Source organism: Sylvia atricapilla, chromosome 13, assembly GCF_009819655.1.
Source record: "Sylvia atricapilla isolate bSylAtr1 chromosome 13, bSylAtr1.pri, whole genome shotgun sequence".
NCBI classification, from domain to species: Eukaryota; Metazoa; Chordata; class Aves; order Passeriformes; family Sylviidae; genus Sylvia; species Sylvia atricapilla.
Window position 1 is genome coordinate 17,327,417 of NC_089152.1, and position 26,431 is coordinate 17,353,847.

General features: G+C 46.0%; 2 protein-coding genes across 4 annotated transcripts in view; both read left to right on the top strand.

The window, feature by feature from the left end:
• PCLAF (PCNA clamp associated factor) overlaps nucleotides 1-26,431 on the top strand; it is a 73,911-nt gene that overhangs the window by 24,408 nt on the left and 23,072 nt on the right. The gene's annotated exons all lie outside the window — the stretch shown is intronic.
• The window catches only part of CSNK1G1 (casein kinase 1 gamma 1), a 104,910-nt gene that overhangs the window by 15,681 nt on the left and 62,798 nt on the right, over nucleotides 1-26,431 (top strand). For 2 of the 3 annotated variants that reach the window (XM_066328619.1, XM_066328621.1), the window contains exon 2: nucleotides 23,505-23,613. The exons of the other annotated variant lie outside the window; for it this stretch is intronic. The gene's annotated coding sequence lies outside the window, so the exon portion shown is untranslated. The remainder of the gene's footprint in view (nucleotides 1-23,504; nucleotides 23,614-26,431) is intronic. 3 annotated transcript variants of the gene reach the window in all.

Below are 26,431 nucleotides of genomic sequence, written 5' to 3' on the forward strand. Positions count from 1 at the left end.
TTATCTCTGAACTGAATCATCAAATCCAACTCCTGGTGCTGCACAGACACCCCAGCAGTCCCACCCTATGCCTGGGGGTGTTGTCCAAAACTCCCTGAGCTGTGGCAGCCTTGGGGCAGTGACCATTCCGTGTTCAGTGCCTGACCACCCTTTGGGGAAGAACCTTTTCCTAATATCCAACCCAACCCTCCCCTCACACAGCTTCAGCTTCATATATTTAAAGGTTTATGCTGAAGCTGTCTGGCACAGTTGAGGTATCCTGAAGGGGCTTTACCACACAGCAGAAATGGTCTGCAGAGACCTTATACTTTTCATATGGGTGTGGAATGCTTTGACTGGGAGTCTGTTCGTGTGAACCCCCACTGGTCCAAGACTGATGGGTTGCTTTTCAGATAAGCCACTTGTTTCTGGAGAATTACACATCCTGTTTCCAGAGAATTACACACCTTGGGCACTGTTAAGCTAGGTTCTCATTGTCTGAGCTCAATGCAAGTGCTGGAGCATCGTGTTGGCTCTTGAGGTTGTGTTCCATCATCTCATGCTGGTGGAAGGCCTTGTACCTTTTCTGCTGTGCTCGATGCTTTGGAGTAGGGCAGTGCCCATTAGGTTGGAATTTGAATATTGTTCTTTGTGCTTTAATCTGGGAAGAATACAAACACCTCAAGCCTAAAGCTGAGAAGCTTTTCCCAAGTGCTACCCAGAGTTTTGTGCTGCTAACGGGTAATAAAATAATGAGCTGAAGTACAAAAGATCCAAAAACTGTCTGTGTACCAGCTTCCTGGGAGAACTAGAGAAGTGGATTTGTGAAGTCATCTTCCCTGCTGTGGCAGAAGCCATATCCTCCTTGGGGAGCCAAAAAGTGGATGTGCTGTACCCCCCACCTTGGAGGCACTACACCACAGAAATCATGCCTCCTGGTTCAGGCTGGCAAGTATTTCCCTGGCCCCTGGAAGAGATAAAAGAACTGGTTGTGTACTCTAGGTAGCAAATACTAGCTTTTCACACCATGCCTTTAAGGACATTAGCTTTTACTCTGAAACTGAAACTTCTCATCTGTTCCTTGCTTTGAAAAGTAGTGTGGAAAACAACCAGCAACACTTAAAGCTTCTGGTGGAGCCCTGTTCTCTCACACTGACAGTTCAAGGAGTTTTGGGGGGTCTTTGTGGCTTCTCCAGCCGGTGTGGTGGTATTTCTGTGATTCTGTGATATTCAGATTACAGTTTATGTTGAATGGTCCCTCAAAGCTCGTCTCGTTCTGCCCCTACTATGGGTAGGGACACCTTCACTAGACCAGAGCCTGTCCTACCTGATCTTGAATACCTACAGGGATGGAGAGTCCAGTCTGTTTTAGTGCCTCACCTGGAAGAAGTAAAGAACTTCTTCCTAGAGTGGCCTTTGAGGGCTGACCAACATGCTGCTTGTTGGCTGTGTGCTGGGAAGAAACAGCTTTGCTGTGCTTCTGTTCACTGATGCAGAGGGGCTTGTCCTGAGTACAGGTGTGTGGGGCCCATGCCCAGCTCCACACCCCGGAATGCTTCATGTCCTCCTGCCTTTGGCACTCTGGAAAATAAGTAACTCTTGTTGCTGAAGTGCCTGGTACAAAGCAGAGCATCCTCTTGGAAGGATCCTGTGCGACTCCTGCATGGTTGTAAAACATCAAGACCTGTTCAGCTCCAGGTGTCTCTGGGCCTGAGGCCTTGCTGGAGCCATCCATGCTAGGACATGTCACAGGAAATGGGCTCAGTGTCTGAAGATGCTAATTAAGTACAAAAAGAGTTAATTATTTGTCAAGAGCTAGAAAGAGTCCCACTTGCTAGTCATAGTTTCAGACTTCTATTTTGTTGTCATTCTTCATTGTGCCTTATTCTTCCCTTCACCCAGGGATCTGATCCCTGGGATTGTCCATAATGTCAGGCTTTGGGCATCAAGGCTTGATGGAAAGGGAGAGGCTGGAGCTCGTTACTGTGATAAACTGGTGCTCTAACCGGGCTGTCCACATAGTCTCACTTGCTAACCATTGCTTTCTGCTGCTGCCAGAGGTGCCTTTCTGCTCCTTGCCATGCTTGCAGCTAAATGAGGTTTCTGGCTTCCTGGCCACGTTTAACATGGGCAGGATTTCTGGATGAATGGCCACGGAAATGATGGAGACCAAACTCTGCATTTTGAGCCTTGGGTTCTCTCAAGATGCTGGAGTTACGTCTGTATGAATGTGGCAGTCATGTTTGCTGTGCTTTGGGTCAAATGCTCTGTTAAAGAAGGTCTTGAATAAACTGGGGATGGGTTTTGTCACTTGGCCTTGCCAATAGGAAGTGGCAGAGTCTGAGCAGCACATGGATTTTCCCACATTGCACTTTGATCCTCTGTAATATGCTGATTGTCTTGTTCTTTGAGCAGAACATGAATAATGCTTAACCTCTGGTTCAAACCCGAACCTTAGGATGGCATGAGATTATTTATATACCTTTATTCCTAAAGTGAATCATTGTACCGTGGAGTGTATTATAAATAGAGTCTTCTGTTTCACTTCCTTGTTTGGAGTCACCACCGACCATTGGGATTGGCATAAGGAAACTGAGTAAGTTTCTGGCCAGTGAACCCATCTGGAATTTTTATCCACAGCTTTTGGTGTTCTTTGTAATTTTAAGTAGGGCATGTTCCAAGAGAGAGCATGGTAAGAGACCAGAGCTGAAAGGGTGTTCAGCATTTAAATATGTGGACTGTCATGTTAATGGGATGCTCCAGTTTTTTGCCCAGGAGTGGATGACAAGTGACTAAATAAAGCTGCAGTCCCTGTTTTCCTGTGAGTAGGTGCTTGTGTTTTCCCTTTCGTTTAGGTCTTGGTTTGGTACAAGTTTGGCTGGTTCTTCCTTGCTGCAGCCTCTGACCCGGTCAAATGACTTGAAATTACTTTAGTATCATGTAGGACAAAAGTTGGCTTTAAATGCTTCATAGTAAATTTTATATTGAGGGCTACATTCAGCTCCCTAATACCTTTTCATTTGAGAGGAATGAGTGTCACTGCTTGTACACTGGAGTGGTGGTGTATGTTCCTCACGCTGGTGGTTGGCTTCATTCCGAAGCTGGTGCTGGATAATTGTAGAGAAGTATTAATTAATGATAGCTGCTGGGAGCTCGTGAGGGCTTTCAAAGTCTGCTCCAACGCCACTGAGCAATCCTGCAGGCTTCTTGAGGACAGAAGCCATGAACAACATCAGAAGAGCATGGATGTGAGTTGGACTGGACTGACCACAAATTCCTGAAAGGACGGGGCAGAGGTGGACACCAAATTCCCACATGCTTCAGTCAAAGTGGTGTCACTCAGCAGCACAGCCATAGTGGCTTTGATCTGTCTTGCACTTCATGTTGGAAAAAGCAGAAACACCCTCTGGTTTAAGATATTAATCCTAACCTTTACTGTTGCCTTGCTGTAACAGTTGGAAAATTAAGGATAAAGTGCTATCTTAGCTTTGGATACCTATTGGGGAGCTGGTTGCTTGTGGCCCATGTAAGGGAGTCTCCTGTGGTGTTTCAGAAGAATCTTTAGATGACAGTCAGAGCTCCTCAGAACTTAAAGCTGCTTTTTAAAAATTTGATTTTTTTGTTAGAATTATCCATGTGTTTTCTTCCAAAGGATGTTACATGGCCAAGTTTTGAGTTCAGTACAGAACAGGCTGTCTCTGGACAGAGTTACCCAGAAACAGTTTCATTTTGGTTTGACTTCACCTGTCTTACAGTGCACTCCCCCTCAGAAATTGCTGTTTGGAGTCTGGTCTCTGGAGGATGTTTTTTAAGGAAGAAAGTCACAAACAAATAAAAAACCCCCCTTGTGCTTCCTTTTGACCAAAATGCCTGGAGCACAGCAGGAGATGGAGCCAGCCCAGGCATACTGCGTCAACGGAGTTCAGGTTTGGGAACCTGTTTCCCAAGGTGGGGAAACACAGTTTACCAAAAACCAAACCTCCAGTTACTGAAGAGAGAGAAATATCTATTTTGTTAAGAAAATACTGTCTTCTGAACTGAAGTTCACATTATTTGTTGCATAGAAAGCTATGAGTTTCCCCTGACATAGGGTAAGGAGAATGATTTTCCTATGAGCAGTCGGGTTTGGCTCTGTTTCCTCCTCAGTACTTGGAAGCTGCCGTATCCAGCTGAAAACAAACCGTGCCTTTTTTGTTTTTAAGCAGAATACAGTAAGATTGGAAGTCACTGGTGTGAACTGCTTCACAGAGACTTCCTAAAATGTGCTTTCTTCCTTACCAGGTTCAATACAGATATGAGTGCCTGGCTGCTCTGCTGCTCTCGTGCCCCAGCACTCACTGCCCTGTGATTTTGGATAACAAGCCTAAGAAGTGAGTTAGACTTCGTGTGGTGAGTGTCACGTGCTTTTGATATTCTGGAGTGTCTTAGCTTGGAGCTCAAATATTCCCTCCTAAAAACCCAAATTCACCTGTGTTTGATAAGAGGCTTCTCCCTTATGGAAGCAGGGAGAACTGAGGCTGTTCAGCCTGGAGAAGGGAAGGTTGCATGGATACCTCAGAGCACCTTCTGGAATCTGAAGGGGCTACAGGGAATCTGGAGGGGGACTGCTCATCCAGAGTTGTAGTGACAGGACAAGGGAGAATGACTTCAAACTGATAAAGGGGAAATTTAGGTTAAATACAAGTAAAATTCTTCCCTGTGAGGGTGGTGAGACCCTGGCACAGGTTACCCAGAGCAGCTGTGGCTGCCCCATCCCTGGAAATGTCCAAGGCCAGGACATGGCTTGGGGCAACTTGGGCTAGTAGAAGTTGTCCCTGCTCTTGGCAGGGGGTGGAACAAGCTGATCTTTAAGGTCCCATCCAACCCAAACCATTCTGTGGTTCTTTGATTCTCTATATAAGACAAGACACTAAAAATTCAGTATCTTATCTGCATTATCAATTAAATATCTGCCAAGCCTATGGAAGGATGCTTAGAGACCCAAATGTCAGTTGTTCAATTCTTATTCCTTATTTCCATTGTGATTTTTTTTTCCTCTCAGTTTTGTCAGCATTTTTCATCTGAAGCAGCTTATCTGGGAAATTGCATCCCTGATTTCCTTTCCCTGGCATTATTTTTAGAAAGACAGGTGTGGAGCTGAGAAGTAGGTAGCTGCAGTGTTGCTTGTCAGTGACGAACAAGGAAATTGGACAGGATTAAAGACAGGGAGAGTCCAGAGTCTTCTGTGGTGAACTGAGAGCAGAGTTGTTGTGTTCTAAGTGTGTGACAAACAAAATAAGGGCCAGGTTATTACCTATTCTGTAACAGCTCACCTACGGAATGAGCAGAAAACTCAAAACTGAAGTTGTTGGGAAAATGTTCCCCTCCAGAAATCAAATGGAATAGTAGCTGTAGGTGAGAGTGTGTTGGACTGATTCCAGTGGGGGTAGATTGCTTGGTTTCATGAAAATAAACCAGTGAGTGTTCTCCTTTAGGGAGTGCCCATCCCTGCTTGGCACAAGGGGTTTTTGGGGTGTACATGAAGGCTGAAAATGGTGTTAGAGTTCTCTTTCTCGACTTCTGAAAATGCATTTATGTAGTGACAAACAATTTTTCTTCTGTGCAGACTAAGTGATCCTGATTAAGTCATTGAGTTGTTTTGTTTAGGGCCATAATCGTGCAACATCCTTTGGGAATGTTGTTTCTATTTTTGGCCAAAGTGATGTGACAAAACAAATTCTTTCAAAACTGTAATTTCCATTTAGAATTCTCTCTGTAGAAAGCTTCATGAGTTCTTGCTTTTTGGTAATTTCAGCTGGGGGCGGGAGGGGCACAGTGGATGGGCTGCAGTTTCATCCTCTCTGCAGCTTCCAGCCTGGAGGAGAAATCTGGTTCCAATTTTGCTTGATATTGTATCTCAAATTATTTTTGCAGCTTCATTCCCTAAAACCAATTTGTCTATTTTTGGTGACAGTAGTAGGAGTGTCATTAATTGTTGAAAAGTGTTTAGTTTGAGCAGCTCAGGCTGGTGCAGTGCTTTAATATCTTCTATGAGCCCAGCAGAAGCTATGTCATCTGCCTGGGCCTTCTTTCACATTATTTTTTTCTCAAAGAGAAGCCTCTGCGGTCTAAAGCTTTGCTGTTGTGATGTTGTGGAGGGTTTCTTTTGGAACTGAAGTCACTGGCTTCTTTTTCTATATCCTGCCTGTAAGATATCTGGGATTTTGGGAATTTTTTTGACTCAGATATACCTATTTCCTGAGGTTTGCATTCGTAGCATGCTTTTTCACTTGAGTGAAGCTTGTTTCCTGTTCCTCCCTGCTTTTATCTTTCTGTATATTTTAATTTAATATTTAAAGGCACGCTGGTTTTCCCATTGTATGACTTCCAGAGGTGCTGCTGTGAGCCAGCACTGCCTCATGCCATTACTTGTCTGTGTGTGTCCTCACCTGCGTGTTCCCTGCCTCAGGATGCCCAAGGTGCACTGGCCTGACTTCTTCCCAGCTCCAGTGAAACCAGTGCCAGATGCTTCCCTCCCGTGTTTGTGCTGCAGAGCCACAAGTTATCCATGTGAGTGAGGAGCTGGCTCTTGGCACTGCCGTGGTGACCTCAGTGTGCTCACTCAGCCACGTCCAGCTTGAGGAATTTGGCCTTAGGTGCAAATTTTTTTCCCTGGATGGCATAAATGAACAAGAGCAACAGCAGCTGCAGCCTTGAGCTGATGTCCAAACCCAGGGAGACAGCTGTGGGGGCCGTGGGTGCCTCCTCTGTACCCTGCTTACATCCTGAGAACAGCCCTGGTAATGTGGGGAAGCCTAAATTTCTTTTTGTACAAGGAGCTTTCTAGATGTATTAGTCATCCATCAGGCTTCTGGATTATTTAAGTGCTTAAGCACTCCTCAAAAAGCAGCAATATCTATTTGTAGAAAGGTACATCATGTGAAGTGCAATTCCAATAAATTAGAGCTGCCTGCTGGAGATGTTCTTGGGAATTTTGCCCCTCCAGTTGTGGGACTTCAGGAGCTGGAGGGGCCCCCATCAAAGATCTGAAATCTTAGAGGCTGCTGGTTGGTCTTGTGGACGTGTATGGTGATACATTAGAGCTCCTCTCAACTTCTCCCACAAAATCATTCCTCCTGTTCAGCCTGATGCAGCCTCAGCTGGTCCATGTTGATCTCCAGACAATGAGAAACCCTGAGGAAAAGGTGATCTGTAGCATTGGGAGCAAATATTCTTCCATTTGGCGTGGGAGAACTCAAATAGTGAAAGATAAAAACCCTCTTCTCTGACTCTTGAACTTGTTCTGTCTTGAACTAAGTCTGAAAGTGCCTAAAGCTGAAATGGTCCATTTTTAAGCTGTAATTCATCTGTCCGTGCTGTTTGCAGAAAATCTTTAGGACAGTTGCTAGCTAGAAAGTTAATTCCAATACAGCACAGTTATATCCTCAAACTGAAAGAAAACTTAAATCTTTGTGAGTTTTGTAATGCATGTGAATTGGCTTCATTGTATTCTAACCCAGAAGTTAAACATGAGGTTTCATGTAAGGTTTTGAGATTCACAGACTGGCAAAACCCTTGTCCTTGCTTATGCAGTCTGGCTTTTATGTAACTCATTATTTTTGCTCAAATGTTGCAGATAGTCGGTTTCCTCTAGCAACAGCCACCAGATGTTTCACTGAACAAGACTTAATTCTTTAAAATTGACCTGTGAGAAATGTGTGAAGGCGAACAGGGAGGCGGAACAATTGTATGCCAGTGTGATTTCCATTTCCTTGCTAAAATCCCACTGCAGGCCTTGCAGTCTGAGTCCAGCAATGATGGATCCTGATTTTTGTGGTAGACTGTGAGACCTTGTCTGTGGTTTTTAGTGTTTCCATAAATGTGGTGTTGGGAGCAGGGGGATGTCATTTAGCTGTTTTACAACAGTTAGTGTTACTTGGGCAATTAGCACTGTATGGGTTAATTCTATCAATTAGCACTGTATGGATTAATTCTATTTGATGGGAATCTTGCTGTCCATAGGTTTTCTGTGATCAACTGTGTGCTTTGCTAGACTATTTCCCATTTCTCTATTTCATATTTCCATGAGAAACCAAGTCCTGTGTCAGTTTTCTGGCTGGGGGAAGAGAGTGACCCGATGAGGTGAGTGGTCCCGGTGGTCACTGGAAGAAGTTCCTAGCAGCTCTTGTCTTTGAAACATTCCCATTCTAGGTGTTTGTCCTGTACATCCAGGACCACTTTGTGTGGGAGAAATTGCACAGGGATTCTTTGCTGGGGTGAATTATCTGCAACCTGGATTTTGGGGTCTTTTGTTTTCTTGTCCATGTCTGCAGAAACTACATCAATCAAAGCAGAGCTGTGCCATTTCCCTTCTCCACAAGGATATTTTGGTCCCATTGTGCTGCTTCTTGTGCAGTTTGCACATGGAGGTGTGCACTGGACAGATGATCTTCAGGAGGAAATTTACTGGTCTCTAACTGGGGGTACTGGTGGTAGCTCTGTACCTGAGAAGTAAGGATTGGGTAGAGAAGTTCAGCTTTCAGGTATTTTCAAGGTTTTGGAGATCAAAGTATCTGCTGGTTTAGGCTAAGGATGGTTCTGCTGGAAATAAGATTTCTCCAGTGCTGGAAATGCTTTAGGACACAGTGTGGATGCTCTAGTCTTCAAAATTAGGGATTTTGGTACTTGTTGGTCTCTGCATTGGTCATTTTTGAGAAATTCTAGGTGTCTGCCACAAAATTTTAGCACCACTTAAGCCAGAGGTAACTTGAATATCCTTTTCTTGCAGTAAGATGTGCAACTGGTACCTGAAGTAGCATCCTGGACTAGCGTTCCCTTGTGCTGCTTCTTCCAGTTTTGAAATTCAGTGTCTCTTGTCCTGTTTTCTCCTGATGGGATGGTGGATAGAGGATGTGCTACATCCCAGTGTTCCAGAAACCTGTGAGGGTGGGAGATGTGGCTGTAGTTTGAAGGAAAGCTGTTGCTGCTTAACACAACAAATGAGAGCCTTTCTATTCTGGCATTGTTACACAAAGCTATTGAAAATTACCAAAGGACAGGGGAAGCAAAACTCCTTAAGTTCATGTGTTTATTGTGGAGTGTTAGAAGAATCATAAATGTCCAATTGTCCCCAAGTTCCGTCTGTGTCCAGTTAATGCAGCAGCAGTGTGTGACAGCCTGGTCCTGCTGGGAAGGATGGTGTCATCCTTGTGCTGGATGTGCCTTCTTTTAACCCCTCAGTAGGATGGTGAGGCCCTGGCACAGATTGCTCAGAGTAGCTGTGGTTGTCCCACCTCTTTAAGTGCTCAAGGATAGATTGGACAGGGCTTGGAGCAACCTGGGATAGTGGAAGGTGTCCCTGCCCATGGCAGGGGGATGGAACTGGGTGAGCTTTAAGGTTCCTTCCAACCCAGTCCAGTCTGGAATTCAGCTGGCAGCCAGTTCTGGAGTTGACTCACTAAGAGATCAAACAAGTGCCAGAGCTGGTGAAAGGGAGAGATGTGAGGGTGTTTGATGGATTGAGGACCGGGAAGGTGCCTTTTGGAGTAGCTGGGTGTTAACTGGGGCACACATCTGATGTGTGTGTATCTGGCATGCCTGTTTGGTAACCTGGGGTGCAGATCTTCAGTCAGAATCATCTCATCCCAGAATTACAGACTCATTTAGGTTGGAAAAGACCTTTGAGATCAAGTCCAACTTTTGACCAATCACCACCTTTTGAACTAGAACAGAACACTAAATCCTACCATCAGTTGTTTCTTGAACACCTCCAGTGATGGTGACTCCACCACCTCCCTGAGCAGCCAATTCCGATGCTTCGTAACTCCTTCTGAGAAGAAATTCCTCTTGATGTCCAACCTCAACCTCTACTGGCACTGACTGAGGCCACGTCCTCTGATCTTGTGGTTCCCTCAGCCCCAGTGAGACATCTAAAGCCTGGCTTTGCCTCCCACTCTGTCCTTCCTCATTGTAACTGTGCCTCCCTGGCAGGTCAGGGAGCCCTGACCCGTGGCTGCCAATGCTGGGAGGCTTCACTGGGCGGGAATTGTCTTGCCTTTGCCTAATTTCAGCTTTTAGCCTGTCTCAGCCTGGCTGCTTAACTACTAATGCCATGCTCATGGTCTGTTACATCTCTGGAATGGGCTGGAGGAGCCTGAGCTGCTCTGTGCTGTAGAAGCAATTTTTCAGGCTTGTGGGATGCTGTGGGGCCGTTTGGGGGTTCACCTGAGGGCAGCTGCTGGGAAGTGCTTGTAGATTGGGATAGAAGATGGTGCTGGGATAAACTGATTTTTATCTAGGAAGGTCTCCTTGCTCCTCACTTCCTTTGGGTCATGAGTCTGGAGGCATAAACACTTAATTGCTTCAATTCTAAGGATTTGGAGCTTTTTCCTAATCACCTCAACCCCCCTTTCTGAGCTTCAGCACTTGCAGATGATTAAGTATGAAACACTTCCCTGTGTGTCTGAAAGACTAAGATCAAATCTAAAGGGACCTGTCATAGTGAGTGGCATCCCTGCCCATGGCAAGGGTTGGAAGGAGATGAGCTTTAAGGGCCCTTCTCACCCAAACCATTCCATGATTACACGGGAATGTGGATTGCTGTACATATGGAGCTTTGACTCACACCCAAACTCTGGGGCTGTGCTGTTGTAAACAGAGCTGAGAAGGCTGGGGTTGAGCTGTGGTGGAGGCTTAGCCACACTGATTGCTTTCCTAGGGAAAAAAACCCGCTACCAGGAAAACGAAAGGAAAAACTTTATCTTTTTACTGTCAGGAAAAACTTGATTGCTAGGTTTTGTACCTGATCACCTCCTAGATCAGGTATAAGCTGCTTTTTGTATATGTACATGAATTGGGGAAATTGTCGTACAGTACCCACTTGACCTTTCCTTAGAACAAACAAACCCCACTGCTAACATGCACCTATCACAGTAATCCAGGGAATAATCCCAGGAAAAAAACTATAAAATCATATTAATCTTTCCATTTTCTTAGCCTGCAGTTGTATAAGAGATGTCAGAGGATACTAGGGCGTCTTCAGCTGTGTCTGGTAGTGTTTCAGGGGACAACAGAAGAGCTTGGCTCCTGGAAGTGCATCTCCTGTTTCCTGCCAAATGTCCTTTGGTGTGAGTGGTCCCAGCATTTGCACTTGTGGCCTGTGGTAGAGGAGGGATCAGCTGCAGACTATCCAAGCTCCTTCCTGACCAGCTGGCAGGTGATGTGATTTCTACAAGCAAATACATGGTTGTTGTAATTTTCTCTTCCTCAAGCAGCAGCAGAGGTTTGCAGGGCTGTAAATTACCTCAGAGAGTGCACATAATGAAGCCAGGTCCCTTGGGGACATCAGATTGGTATTTTATAGATGTGGTCAAGCAATGATCCATCACAAACAAGGGGTTGATTATATTTAGGCAGGTTGTTCCTTTTTCCATGTGCAGCTTCACCTTGCCCTGAGATGCAGCCTGGGAGGGATGATGACCAGACCAGCATGGTTGAGAGTTTGTTTTCCATTGTAATGTTGCCCTCAGGTGCTGGGAGGTCTGAATTTTTAACATTTCCTGTAGCAGGAGGCAGATGGCCCTCAGTTTCCTTCTCACCTAAACATTCTTCTCCAGGTGAATGAGAATCAAATCTGGGCAGTTTCTGTGGCAAAACTGTATTCTTCCAGTTCTTGTCTTGCCTATCAATTGAAATAGAAAATGGGTTAAAAAGACCTTTCTGATACAGATGTCTGCACTGGCCATGGTGAAATTGTATCAGGTTTTGCCTTTTCTGAGATGCCATCTTTGGAGACATGGAGCTGCTCCTGTAAAGGAGGATGGTGGTTGACCTCAAATGAGCTCTGAAGGTCACAGGTTCAAGAAGGGGGTGAGCTACCTCGCATGGCCCAAGCTGTAGGGCACTGTTCCCTGAGCTGTGGGACAGGAGGCTGCACAGATTGACCCAGAGCAGGATGAGTTCAGTCAGGTGGGGAAAACCAGTCCAGCACTGTTGCATTAATGATATTACAGGTTCTGAGACAGTCTTTAAGTCCTTTGCTCCAGCATTGTGCATCACCATGCCCTTCCTGTGCTCCCAAGGGCGTGGCTGGCTGGTGCTTGTCCATCGCACCTGCACTGTCATAGCATCAGTTTCTCACAAATAATCTGAAATGCCCTTGTGCCACCTGCCTGTTTTCATGATCTGACTGAGAAGACTCGGCTAGAAATAGCCTGAATTTTCTTCCGCATGTGGTGATTTAAGTGGGTATTTTGTGGCTGAGTACAGAGCCATTTTTGGGTTTCAAACCACAAAAGATAATGTTTGAAAAAGTGAAGTGAAGTACTGGGCTGTTGTCTAGAGATGCAATCAAGAGGTGCTGCCTTTCCTTGTGGAAGAACTGCCTTGTAGGCAGAAGAATTGGGCTTGTTTTTCCAGCTTTCTCAAGGTCATGTTGTTGGCATGGGATAGGGGACAGGTGCTGTAATGGAGTAATTAATCTTGGAAATACAGTTTAAGATAGCACCTAAAGGAGATCTGTGGTTGAGGGAGGCAGGGTTCCAGCAAGGGATTCTTAGAGCTCAGCCTGTATTTAAGTGAAGATTTGGTGGAGGGGGAGGATTTAGATGGGAGGTTGGTGCCTCTCAGAGGGCAAAGAGGCTCGGTAGGAACTAACTTCTCCCATGGTTTGGAGGCAAGTCCTGCATGGGACAAGCCCCCATGTCTTGTTTTAGGTGACGGGTGTTAAAACTAATAGGGTGGAAAAAGGTGGTGTGTCTCTACTCAGTGAGATAACTTGTGAAATAAGTGCTGAAGTTCAGTGTGAAGAAATGTGCCAGCCGTGATTAGTCCAGGGCTGTGCAATGCAGTAAAGGAAATAAGGATAGGGATAAAGGAATTTATCATCAAGATGTGCTTCCCTTGGCTACACATCTCTGTGAGTACCTGTGTGGCATCTCTACTTTGTTTGAAAAGATAAACTTAACTCAAAAGTCCAGATGAGTGTGAGAGGTAGAATAAACACTTTCCAGCTCTAGAGCCCTCCTCTGATTATCACTCCTTGTTCAGTATTTTCTTGCAGGGTATTGGCTTCAGTTTCTCTCACTGCTAATCCCAGGAGTCCATAAGATGTTTTCTAATCTCTTTGCACCAAATTGTTTCTCTATCACAGTTTTTGATTCTTGAGGAACCTTTCGGCTTCTCTCTGCAGTGTCACTAATTATTATGTCATTCTATAATGGGAAATACAGTTTCATGGAGCTGCACACACTTCCTACAGCTTCTGCTGCTGGACTGAGTGAATTCAAGGGTGTCCTAGGAAATGTGGTTTCAATTTTTGGATAATCTAGTATCTAATAATGCCCAAGTTCTGAAGCTTTTTTCTGTGGACAGGGATGAGTGACTCCACTCCCATGTGGATTTCTTTGTGTTAGGCTGCACTGCTGAGCTGGTGCTTCATTATTTTCCTCACAGGTGGAATATGTGTGGATAAGTCTCCTATGACTTTATCATAAAGGTGGAGAAATTCAGGGTCTTTGAATTCTTTGTGAAGTGGGATTGATGCCAACTTTATGCTGTGGTCGTGAGGCTGGTGGGAAGGGATGGCATGCAGAGGGACCTGGAGACTGGGACTGTGGGAAACTCATGGAGCTCAGCAAGGCCAGGTGTGATGTCCTGTCCCTGGGCCAGGGCCACCCCCAGCACAAACACAGACTGGGTGGAAAAGGGATTGAGCACAGCCCTGGCAGCCCCAAGACCACAGTGCCCCGGGGGATTCTGCCCCACTCAGGTGAAATCCCACCTGCAGAGGTGACTCCAGCACAGGGGTCCCAGCAAAGAAAGGATGTGGAGCTGCTGGAGCGAGTCTAGAGGAGCTCACAGAGATGCTCCAAGGAGCCCCTCTGCTCTGGAGCCAGGCTGGGAGAGCCGGAGATGTTCATCTGGAGAAGGCTCCAGGGAGACCTCGGAGCCCCTTCCAGTGCCTAAAGGGGCTCCAGGAGAGCTGGAGAAGGACTTTGGACAAGAGCCTAGAGGGATGGGACAAGGGGCAATGGCTTCCCACTTGCAGAGAGCAGGATTAGATGGGATATTGGGAAGAAATTCTTCTCTGTGAAGATGGGGAGACCATGGCACAGGTTGCCCAGAGCAGCTATGGCTGCCCCATCCCTGGAAGTGTCCAAGGTCAGGTGAAACAGGGGTTGAAAAAACCTGGGGTAGTGGGAAGTGTCCCTCCCTATGCCAGGGGGTGGAACAAGCTGAGCTTCCAACCCAAACCAGTCCATGAACACAGGAAAGGGTTAGAAACTTCTGAACCAGGAGTGTCAACACAAGTCTAATGCCTTGAGGAATGCAGCAAAATCCTTCTTTTTGTTAACCACAAGCCTTCTCTCTTGTCCATACTAGTGGGTATTTATATTTTAGTGGTGTGTGCCTTGTCTTTCCTTCCTAATGGGTTGCTGGACTACAAGTGGGTGGAAGATTTGTTTGTTTTGGCACAATATTCCCTTTACATAGGCACGTCTGAAGTTTAGAGCAAACGGAGCCAGGCCGTGAACTGTGCAAAGTCCTTAACAAGAGAGAAAGGAGAGAAGCAGGAAGAGTTGTCATGTAAAATTACCTCTCTGAAATGGAACCATCCCTTCAGCTTGTTTCCCTGCTGGTTTACAGGCTGCTTCCTTGAGCTGACACGGCTCTATCGGATGCGCCGTGAGCTTGAGCGTTTGTGTCAGCGCTGCCTGTTCCTGCCACTTGCCCTCACTGGATGGGCTGTGGGTTGGTAATCCAGTATCCCTTCTTTAGGGCATTGAGTAGCTCCAGTGGTAATGCTCTTCTGGCACAAATCGTAGTGGCTGTAACCAAAACAGCAAGGTGACCTCAGAAAGGGAGCTCAGGTGTTCACTCACTGTCGAAGTGCCTTTGACTGACCTGTCAGATAAGCATCAGGTGGTGACACAGTGCTGTGATGCACATAAAGGGTTATCAGTGTCAGTGGCAGAAGCTGGCATGAATTAAATCCACTGCCATGACCTTAACGCAGCAGCATTTCCAAATATCTGGCTTAATAATGAAAATAAATGTGCTGTGGAACCTGGATATGGCTTTGGAGTTATTGTTTGTGACTTGAAAAATCACAGCTTGTGGAATATCCTGAGTTAGAGGGGACCCACAGGGATCGTCAAGTCCAACACCTGGCTCTGCACAGGACAGCACATGTCCCTGAGAGCATTGTCCAGACCCTCCTTGAGCTGTAGCAGCCTTAGGGCCAAGACCATTCCCTGGGGAGCCTGTTCAGTTCCCCACCGTCCTCTGAGCAAAGTTCCTAATATCCAACCTAAACCACCTCTACCACAGCTCCATGGTATTTTTCTTGGTGTGCAGGGATTTTGGGGAGTGCAGATGTCCTTGTAGGCCTTAATGCTCTCCTGGGCACATGGTCCATCACCCAGTGCAAAAGCAGGTGATGTCTGACCACCCCTATTTGTCAACCTCTGTTCAGAAAAGCCAGGAAAGGATGGTGATGTCTCAACTAGGCTGATCCTTCACAAATTTAAATTTGTCTCTTTACTGTGAGCTTGAAGGGGAAAATTTGATGATGCCCATGTGACAGCTGGATGAGTAGTGGCAGAACACGTCTCTGAAACTTCTCCAGACTGTCACTGTGAGAAACCAGAGTGTGTTTGTTGCCATCTCTGGTGCTGCACATGCCACCCAGACCTGTATTGGTGTATAAGATGGCCTTACAGGAATGCCAGTGCAGAGATTCCATCTCTGCTGATGCTGCTCCACCTGGACCTCATCTTGGCATTGTTTTACAATGAAACTGCACCTGTGAAAGCACAGGTAGAAAAATGAGAGGTGTGAGATGGTGCTTCCTAATACACCTGGAAGGAGCTAAAATACCCATCCAGTGTGTGAAGAGTTTTAAGGAGTTGACAACTTCAAATTTGAGGAAGAAAAAACCCCAGAGAACCAACCAACAGCACAAACCTTCAAGTATTATGATTTTTTAAAGCCATGTGGCTGCTCATGGAGTGTTGGTGGCTCCTGCTTGGCTTCCCCCTGTGGGCAGATGCCATGGGTCACTTCCTTGCCAGATTGAGGAAGGAACTCGGCACAAACATTTGTTTTCTGTGAACAAACGGAACTGTCTGACTGTGTATTTTTGGGGTTATGGTGCCTAATTGCCCCACTGAGGAAGTGCAGAGTTTTATGGAGCTGATGGTGTTTGTGTAGGTGTAGCCACCAGCACAGTTAGACCAGTAACCAAGAGTGGACCTTGCACTGGGGAGGAGACAGCTCAACTGCCAGCAAATAGAGCGACCTTTGCTTCATTTAGAATTCAATAAATAAGAATAAAGTATAAGAAATGAAAATTTAAAAGGCAAGAGACAGGATCTAAACATCTTCTGGCCTGCCTGCCAAGGGGATTGTGCTTCTCCAGCAGGTATTTTGCTTGGTCTGGATGTAATTCCTAGCACCTTTCTGCCACATAGGTAATCCAAATCCTTCTGACAGCTGAACTGCTTCATAAGGACACAGAGTCGGGAGATCTGGGAGATTTAGGGAGTCTTACATCTCAAAGAGGAAGGAAATTACAGCTCTTTATGTGCCATGAGGAGGCTACCCTGTGGGATAAGTGGGTTTTGGGGTGGGACAGCTTGTTTTGGGGTTGCAGTGTTGGCATAATGGAGTTTTTATAATCCCATGCCAGGAAGGGGAGACAAATTGCTGCAGAAAGTTTCAGGCTTTGAGTGTAACAGTGCCTTAAATATCGAACTCTGGCAGTTTTTAATGGATCTTATCTATCCAAATAAAAACCTTCCTCTCCCAAAACAGAGGTGTCAAGGAATCAAGGTGCTGGCATTGGGTTGCTGAAGCTGAAGCACTTGTTTTTATTAAGCCCAAATTAGCAGGATATATTGTTTAGGGATTGTGCTTCTTACTTTTCCATCTCCCTTGTGCTCCAAACTTCCTAAGCAGGTGAATGGTTAGTCACCCCTGTCTGACAGCAATTTGCCTCCAAAAAAGGAGCCCATTAAAGGCAGGGGCAGATTTCTCTCCCTCTGTAGGTCTCAGGTACATAGTTTCCTCTTCAAGATATGGTTTAGTTGCAAACAAAATAAGTAGGTGATGTCAGTTAAATTCCTGCCAAGTGTCTCATTACATGAAGAGACAGCATAGTCCACTCCTCTCTCCATGACTGCTGCAAAAGGCAGTATCTTCACAAAAGGAGAGGGTAAAAGCTCAGGCATTAAAAGGAAAAAAAACCATGTACATTAAATCATGGACTATCAGGTTTTCTTGTGTTTTCCCTTAATACACTCTCTCTCTCCTGTTGGCATCACCGTTACTGAAGAAGTGCTGCTGTTCCAGTTCTTACATTACCATGTTTCCAGTTTATTACCCAGCTCTTACATGGAGTTTTTAGTGGTGAGCAACCTCGAACGAAATCTATTGGGCACCGTCAAGAGTCTGTGGGATGGAATGACACAGACTTGGCAGAGTTTTCTCTTCCCCATTTGTTATGGGATTTGGCCTTTGCCTGGCAGACCAAGTCCTGAAGTTCAGCTGAACAGAGTGTACTTGAGACTTCTACCCTCTCCACTGTTCTTGGGCATGTTCCCTTCTTATCTTTTCATCCTCTCTTCATATGAGAGGCTGTGTGGTGGTGAAGAACAGCTGCTTGAGTGACTGTGAGGTCACACTTGGAATCACAGAGGGATATGGATGCAGAGTCTCTTACAGCCACACGAGCTTTGGCTGGTGACTGCTGCTCATCCCTGCAGGACACACCTGAGCCAGGCTGAGTCATGCCCAGTTTGTGGTGTGTTTGGCACTCGGTGACTAAATCATCTCCCTGAATTAGGTACTTCATTCCTGTTGCATGGAAGTAGATTTTTCCCCAAGGCTTTGCTGCTCTGTGGTGGACACTTGGACACTGAGAAAGCCCTTGTGCCTGTGCTGTGAGAGTCAAGATGTTTTCCTGTCTCCTGAGCCATCAGCTACAAACACTGAGCACCAGGAGGCTGATCCTGAATCTGACCGGTGGTGTCTGAAGATCATTTCAGGAGCTGATATGAGACTTAGCAGAAGTTTGGTGTCATTTTGAGCTGAGGCAACAAAGAGACTGTTCTGCTTGTTTGTCCTCGGCTTTTAGAAGTGCTCTAGGTATTGATGGGACAGAGAGGAGACAACCTGTTCTTATCAGGTAACCACAAACCAAGCCTGGGGACCTGGAACTTTCTTAAGTTGGAATACAAAGACCTTGCATCTGAACCCCACCTCACTGCTCTTCTGTTATGACACTTTTTATGGCTACTGCAGGAATGTGTCCTTCCCTAGGGGAAACACATACCTGTTGTGTGCTGGATTCACCACCTTGGAACAGGGCCAAAAGGCTCTCAGCACCTCAGGGCTCCCTGTTGTTCCAAGCTGGGTTCCACTTGTGCAGCTTCTACCTCACCTTTGCCATCAAGGTGTCTTCACTTTTCTTTGACCATCTCCGTGAATTCACAAGGGCTTTTCTTCTGGTGAGAGGCTCTTCTCTGCCCCACACACACTGTGAAAGCTGCCTTGGCTCTAAACTTGGTACTTGCATTCCTTTCTGAAGCAGAAGAAAGCACTTCATGGTTTGGAGAGTACCAGGGTTTTTGAGGGCAGGGGGAAGTTGTGTTTGGCTGCCAGGTTCACCAGTCTTTTCAAGCTGCCTGAGCCTGTCCGCAATTTGTCTTCTGTGCTGCTTTTCCTTGCCAGGCAGAGCACAGATAAAACAGTTGTAGATGATTGAGGTGCATCTGTGTTAAATTAGGCTGTAAATCTGTAAAAGTGATGCTGCTGCCAGTGATCCAAGGCTGCTCCAGAGCCTAAGCTCCCATGGTGGTCCTGTTGAGGACTTTGATACCATTAACTGCAAACTACATCCATCAACCACCATGAATCCGTGTGCTGTGGGTTGTTCCTGGATGATGGATGCACGTGGTTGTCTAGAACTCATCTTTGCCCTTTTCTTCTTCAAATGCATTGCCTGGAAGGAAGGGGATGGTATAGGCACATCTGCACCTCTCTTTTTGCTGTTAAACCTGGTATTTTAAGAGGGAAAAGAAGCTACAGGTTTATGATGCCTGGATATCAGAGAAGAGAACTTCTGCAGAGTCTGTTGTAGAGCTTTTGCTGCTGGCAGGTTTTTCCTCATTTGCTCTGTTGCATAGCCATAAATACATATTTCTGCTGAAACCTGATCTATGTGGCCTTACACAGCCTGTTTTGTGAGAGGAGATGGTATCCTGACCACCAGGCTCTTTGAGAAGCTGTTCAAAGATTTGACTTGAAGATCTTGGAGGTCTTTTCCTACCTTAGTGATTCTAAACACTGGACTGTAAAGCTGTACTGCCAGGAGATAGATCCTGGAAGTGCTGTCGGTGTGAGGGCCCCTCCAGGCAGGGGCAGCAGGATGCAGGACTCCCAAGATGCAGGGAATGCAGCCCTGGGATGATGGGGTGTATGGACTGAGCACGGATCACAGGAATGTGCTGCTCACAGCCAGGCATTGGCACTCAGATGGGATTTCAACAGAGGGATGTGAGTCTGATGTCTGCTCAAGCCTCAGAAGGTACAGGGGTGCTGCTCTGGCAGTTGCGCTTCAGTTTTTCCTCTGTCTGGCCTAAAAAAGCCCCGAAAATATGTGGAGCTCAGGTTTCATGAGGGGATTTTTTCATTTTATTCCCTCATTCAACTGTTCCTTTAACTGTTCTCGTATAATCTACCTCTTCATAAACAGCTCTAACCCCCCTTTCCTGACAGATTATGGTCTCTAGTCCTTTTTACATCTATAGGAATGTGCATCCCTGGCTGCTGGCACACGTTTGGCTGGGACTCATTTGGGAGAGAGAAGTCAATGAATTGATCTCACAAACCACTTCCCTGGAAAATGCTCTATGCTTTGTTTTGACTCTGCTTTTTTTTGACTCTGCTCATGTGGAAGAAGTAAATTTCCAACTAAATTAGTTTTTCCCTTCCAAACATTCCTGCCTTTCATGCTGAGCTTCCATAGAGGGGATTGGGAGCAAAGTTCAGGAATGAACTTAGAGAATGGGTGCTTGGATCACTCTCAGTAAAACGATCAACTGAGATCATTTGGGAAACTAACTTGCCAATGTATTTAGTTGGGGATTATTCAGTTAATGTGTTTTAGCGTGTTCATAAGGTCTTCAAGGAAAAGAGCTCTTGGAAGTTTACTTCACTCAGATGGAAAAAGGCATGATTTCATTTGGTTTCATCCCTGTTTGTAAAAACTGTAACTGGAGGATGTAAATTTGACAGTCCTGGGCCATTCATGGGTAATAAATGAGTGTAGTGATCTGCAGTTGTCCATCCTTCTCCCTTCCCAGCAGTATAGACTTAAGTATTGTTTGTGTGCCTCCTTATTTTCGGCCTGTGAAACACTGAACAAAACTAACTGCACAAGCTGAAGATTAAATTGTTGGGTCAAATGATTCAACAGAAGCAATTAGTAATGTTTAAAAGGCATCTGCAGCCTCCGAGGTTGGGGAGAATCTCCCAAGTGAGGGGCATCTGACAGGACGTGCACCTGCTTGCTGTAGTTGGCAGCCAGCTTTGTCCCTGCTGTTCCCAGCTGTAAATTGCAACAGAGAATTTTGACCTACTTTTTCAGTTTTTCTGTTGTTTTGCACAACATTGAGGACACTGAAACCAGGTCAGTGTAGTGCTGACTGGGGAAGCACAGATAACTGCTGATTTCTGTGTAGAGGAGCTGCTGGTGTACAGCAGGGGAGTTGGAATACATCCGGTGGAAGATCCTCGAAGTAACCAGAAAACTCTTGAACGGGAGACAAAAAGGGAAAAAAGGATATTTCTCATGTGTGAGTGGGGAAAGTATTTCACCTTCCATCTTCCCTTCCTTGCTTTGGGTAATAGCCAAGCACCAAAGCAGGGCCCTCTTCCAGGTAACACTAAGGCCGTGGATCTGCTGGAGGGCAGGAAAGCTCTGCAGGGGAATCTGGACAGGCTGGATCCATGGGCCAAGGCCAGCAGTGCAGAGGGATCTGGACAGGCTGGATCCATGGGCCAAGGCCAGCGGTGTCAATAGGGCTGAAGGCCAGGTCCAGTGCTTAAGTCACAACAACCCCACTCCAGGCTTGGAGGTAGTGTCTGGGAGGCTGCCTGGTGGGAAAGGAGCTGTAATGGTCAACATGAGCCAGGGTGTGCCCAGGTGGCCAAAAACCCAGCAGTGTTCTGGCTTGTGTCAGCAATGGTGTGACCAGCAGGACCAGGGTAAGGATTGACCACCTGTACTGGGCACTGCTGAGGTCACACCTGAAATCCTGGGGTCTCTTTTGGACCTCTCACAGCAAGAAAGACAGTGAGGGGCTGGAGGGTGTCTGGGGAAGGAAACTGATCTGGGGAAGAGGCTGAAGTGCCAGAAGCAGCTGAAGGAGCTGGAGAGGCTCAGCCTGAAGTAGAGGAGGCTCAGGGGGGACCTTCTGGCTCTGCACAACTCTCTGACAGAAGGGGCAGCCAGGGATGTGAGGATCAGGCTCTGCTCCCAGGGGACAAACAACAGAACAAGAGGAAACAGCCTCAAGCTGTGCCAGCTGAGGGTTCCTTTGGATATTGGGGAAAAGTTCTTCATAGAGAGGGTTGTCAAAGATTGGAACAGGCTGCCCAGTGCCATGATGGAGTGTTCAAAATATGTGTGGATGTGGCACTTGGGGACATGGTTAAGTAGTGGCTTTGGCAGTGCTCAGTTAATGGTTGGACTTGATGGCCTTAGAAAACCTTTCCAACCTTATGGATTTTGTGATTCTAAGATAGGATATTTGGTAATTTGTACATTTGTCTCCTCAGGAGCAGGGGAAATCTGAAAACTCTTACTTTCTCATTATTAGTACAGTGACTTTGCCAGGAGTAAGTAACGGGATGGCTGCAGAAGAAGAAAATTTTGTTGTGGCCAGCTGGAAGGACAGAAACAGGATAAGAAATGAAATGTCATGAAAGTGGAGAGATAAAGGCAGTGGGATGAGGAGGCTTTAAGGGATGTGAAGCCTGTGGAGATGTGTGTCCACGCAGAACACAGCAGAGCTGGGAACAAAGGCTTTACTAATTACACTTTAATGAAGGGCAGAGCACTGACACCTTGGAAGCTGTTAATGCACACAGTGAGGCAGAGCATGCAAAGCCAGCTTGATCCTCAAAACTTAGGAGCATGAGCTCATAAAATGAGTTGGTAGATGCTAAAAACATGAGCAAACACATCATGCATGTCCTGGTTTCAGAATGTTTCTCCTTACCTACATCTTGGCTGCTCTTCCTTTTCCAGAGGGTGAGTGCTTTGTCCCAGTCTGTGGCAAAGCCAGTGAAGTTTTCTGCTGCTGAAGGCTCTACTTTTTACACAGTGTGAGGGTGGAAGCTGGTGAGCTCATATCTATGGGTTTATAACAAGTCAGTTGAGAGCCCTGGAGGATTTTCTAGTTTTTGAAGTGATGTGGGAAGTAGTAGATCTTGTCTGGAAAGTGCTCTCCACATCAGGAGATTTACCAGACATGTTTACACAGGCATGTGGGGTGGATGTTGGAAAACCCAGTGGCAAGGCATGTGCTTGTCCTAAAGCAATGATCTTGGAGCTGCTTTGAGGAATTGTGGTCCTGTGTCTCTAGAGAGCAGGGTGAGTTCACCCATCCCAACACAAAATGAGGCTTTCTTTGACATCTCTTTTAAAGGATTTTAAAAAATAATTATGGGACAGAATCCCTGCTTTTTAGGGTGTTGTTTCATCCACCAGGCGTTTGCAGTTTTATTTCTGGCATGTAGTGACTCCTTCAGGGATCAAAACCTGGACCAGACCTGGTTGCTTCAATTTGAAGAAGGGGGCATTCATTGACTATTTTAGTTTGGACAGATTCCTGAAGTTGTGCCACAGACCAAGACTTTGACAAAACTTGTTCCTGTCATGGAGGGATCTCCAGAATAACTCAAGGAGGTCAAAGTTGTGAGTTAAAGGGAAGTGAGCTTTTCCTTTGAAAAGGGGTAACAAGGATGGCTTTGACTTCTTTACGCCAACCTCTCATTTGCAATGTCCTTTCCTACATCTGAAGGGCTCCTCTGAAAAATTGTGTGGTTGTGAGCAGTGTTTCTGTGCCATTTATTAAACACTCCTTTACACTGGATTGTGGATATTGAGACAAACAGCAGCTGCCCTCCAGGGCTGCCTGGAATTGTTCCAGTCCAGGTTGGACCAGGCTTGGAGCAACCTGGTCTAGTGGAAGGTGTCCCTGCCCATGGCAGGGGGTGGAAACAAGAAGGGCTTTAAGGTGCCTTCCAACCTAAACCATTCCATGATTTAACACCACCTGGAAGCTGGTTTCTAGATGTAGTGCTGTGTGTTTATCAATGGAGAAGAGATCATGACATAGATTTGTGTCTAAGTGTTTAGAAGCATGTAGGATGCAGTGCTGCTGTTTTTTACTTAGCCAACTATGCTGCAAGTAATTTCCTTTCAAGCCTGTGTCTTTCATTAAATACCTGTTCCTGTGTCTCCAATTGTATTGTAGTGAAATCAATCCTGGAATCGGGCTGATTCACCATTAGGGAAATATCTTCATGCAGCACCGTTCAAATGGAAGTAACTTTGAGAAGCAATCTTGCTGAGTGGGTGGAAAGGTAGGAAGGAATCATTATAAAAAAGTTTGAATCATGGCAGGAAGTCATCCTGGTGTTCTGAACAGCCTTTAAATATTAATGTGACTGACAGTCTGGTCTTCATTCTTCTGCTGCTTCCCCTCCAAAGCCGAGTGCTCTGCTGGTCCTCAAAGGCCACGTTCAGTGCTGTATTTACTACTTACACTTTTAATAGGTGTACACTTTTAATGATGGTGTAAGACCTCTGTGTGACACGGTGTGCCGGCAGCTGGGCTCTGCTCCTCGGCTCGGCTGTGATAAAGAGCTTCTCAGAGGCGTGGTTCACTGAGCTATTGCTGCTCTGAATTCCTGTCTGCAGGAGCCTTTCAGCTGAGAGAGGATGGTTAGTGTTTACAGACTGTCAGCCGTGACCTTTCCATCCTTCTCCCCAGGGAGACCTGATCCAGATGGGGAGCAGGGGAAGGATGGAGGCACAGGAGCTCATAACCATTAACATCTTACTTTGTGAGCCAGAAAATGTGTGGTGGGACTTGTGCTTAATTTGCCTGAGGATAACGGGGATGCTTGTCCCATCTGAGATGTGCTGAGCGAGGTATAAATGGCAGGCAGGGTTTGTGCTCTTGCTGAAGATTTCTTTTGTTTCCATTTCTGAGGTTGTAGGTAGTTCTTGGTCATAAATTATTCAGTCTTGATTAAAATAATGACTTTGGTCTCCAGGGGAAAAAAATTCTTCTCTAGCTTTGGTGGGTTCGAGTGCGTTTTCCAAAATGTTACTGGTTTTTACTCATAGAATTCCTGTGTCCTGCTCATCTTTCTTAGTGATCCAACTCTAGGAACACTCTAGAATCATGGAATCATTTAGGTGGGAAAAACCCTGTGAGATCACTGAATCCAGCCATTCTCCCAGCACTGCCAAGCCCCTCACTAAGCCATGTCCCCATGTGCCAGACCCATGTGCTGTATTACATGGAAGATGATAGATTTAAGTGGACACACAGCATTTGGCTGGAATGTTCTGTGTCTACTTCTCTTGCCATAGCAGAGTTAGACCAAATAGACAGATAGACCAAAACTTCCCATGCTTCAGTTTTATTTTTCAAAAATTTTATCAGAAAGACCTGTGTGAGTAAATCCACCTACTACTAGAAGTCATTCTCACGTTTGGTTTGAGTTCAGCAGTAAAAACCCCGTAGTTTCGCTGATGATTCTTTATCATGTTATTTGTTTTGAAGGCAGTCTCTCCTCCCAGGACAGCCTGGGGTGGGGTCCAGTCAAAGTGATTTTCTGATATCTGATAGAGCCTCATCACTGCTCCTGCTGACTGGTTTCACAGGGCAAAAACAACTCTGCTGTGTCTGTGCCAAGCATGGCAGCTGAGAGCATGTGGGGATGTCTGTGATGAAAAACCAGTTCAGCCAGTTCACTGGTAACGGATGCTTCCTGCTTATCCATATTCAGTTCTAGTATTGAATCTGGGATTAATTTGAGGGGCAAGTAAGGCTTGGTTATGCTAAATAATTTCTTGTACATCAACATCTCGAGCTCTTTTGTCTAGGCCAGAGGTGCTGAATGGCAAATGGTGTTTCACACCTTGCTTGGGAGCATGTTGGGAGCTTGTCACTTTGGTTTATGGCCAAACTGGTGGTGTGGGTGAGACATGGAGGTTCTCAGGTGACCTGCTGATTGTCAGACCTCCTGGATAAGCTGCAGACATGCTGTGGGACATTTTCTTCAGGGATCCACAACTGTCCCAAGTGACAAGGAGAATTCCAGTACCTAAAGGGGATGGAAGGGTACAGGAAAGCTGAGGAGGACTTGTTACAAGAGGGAGAAGTGATAGAGCAAGGGGGCTTTAAGCTGAAAGGATGTGTTTAGATTGGATATTAGGGAGAAATTCTTCCCTCTGAGGGTGGGAAGGCCCTGGCACAGGTTGCCCAGAGCAGCTGTGGCTGCCCCTGGATCCCTGGAAGTGTCCAAGGCCAGGTTGGATGGAGCTTGGAGCAGCCTGGGTTAGTAGAAGGTTTCCCTGCCCATTGCAGGGGGTGAAATGAAACGAGATAGACTTCTAGGTCCCTTCCAACCAAACCATTCTGGGATTCTGGGATTCTATAAATACTCAAAAACTGGAATTTCCAAGTGGTAGTTCCTGCATTTTGTGGATCAAGCATGAGTGACTTCTGCCTTCTATCCAGGTACCTTAGATCAAACAGAAAGTCTCCAGAAATAGAAGTGTTCCACAGCTGGAGGCCAGGGAAGGCATAGTCAGATTTCAGAAGGCCTCATGCTTCTGTTCTGTGTGGATGGGTAATAATCCTTGTCTTTTATTTTTTGCAGAACTGGAAGTAGGTAGCTTAGCTTCATTCTCTGGTGGAACAGAGGATCATCACTGAATGGGCCAATGGTTAATGGTTGGACTCTGTCACCCTGGAGGTCTTTTCCAACCTTAATGATTCCATGGCAAAATGAGCAGAAGGAACTTTTGCTAAGCCCTCTGCGCTGGTACTGCTGCAGGAGAACTGAGCCAGTTGCCTGAGTAAAGTAACTTCTGAGAAAGAAACATAACATGGTTATGTTTCTGGGTGTCCTTCCACAGGACTCTTGCTTGGGTGGTCTCATTGAGCACTTCTGTGATTGCTTTGGAGGTGTTGGAAGTAGGACACAAACCTTGTTGGTAAAATTATATAGGAACTGTTCTATTCACATCTAGAAAACCTGAATGCAGCAGTGTTCCTGTAGAGCTACAACCCAGTACCTTTATATCTTGGGATATGAGGGGTCGTTCCAGATGTGTTTATTCTACTTCTTGCTTGAGAACTGCACCCCAAGAGTGCCTGATGCC